The sequence below is a fragment of the Heloderma suspectum genome, chromosome 17 (genome assembly GCF_057233095.1).
Source record: "Heloderma suspectum isolate Gila_16-S chromosome 17, 16-S_ref, whole genome shotgun sequence".
Lineage (NCBI taxonomy): Eukaryota > Metazoa > Chordata > Lepidosauria > Squamata > Helodermatidae > Heloderma > Heloderma suspectum.
Window position 1 is genome coordinate 22,088,108 of NC_139474.1, and position 676 is coordinate 22,088,783.

Consider the following 676-nt stretch of genomic DNA (forward strand, 5'->3'; position numbering starts at 1 on the left):
GGAGGAGGAGGACGAAGAGGGCGGCCTGCAGTTGGTCCTTGGCCAGGAGGAAGAGACGAAGAATGGGGAAACAGATACGGATATATACACACATACACACTTCGAAAGGGGGGAAAGGTTAACCCAACCGTATGCATTCAAAGTGCAAAAGATTGGCGGTCCAGGAGGGATCTGGGGCAGGAAGACGTGAGTGAACTGGCTGACCTTTGGGACGGAGAGGAGGCAGAAAGAGTGATCAGGGCCTCCCAGTTGTCCCCGTTTTTGTTTTGTGTTGTTTTTAATGTGGGGAATGCCAAATTCTCCACCGTCACCAGGGAAAGGGTTCTGCTAGTTTGGGACCCGCAGGAAAGTGGCGGAGGAGGAGGAGGAAAAGAGAAATCTCTGGTTTCTAGCACAAACATTCAAGGCGTCATGTCTCCAGCATGACCCCCCCATTAAAAAACAACAACACCCCTCCAATGCTCCCTGGCCATGGCACTCATTTGCCCCCTAAAAAGTTCTTGTTTTCAAGGCCGCACCCACGAGCACCATCTCCGCCCAGGGTGCAAGAGAGAAGAGACAGTATGGTTGTGGGGTGAAGAATGCCACATGGGAACGGCCTCCTCCAGGGAGACAGTCGAGGGGGGAGCATGCGGGCAGATGCTGCATTGAGTTACCAGCAATGCAGACCCTTCCT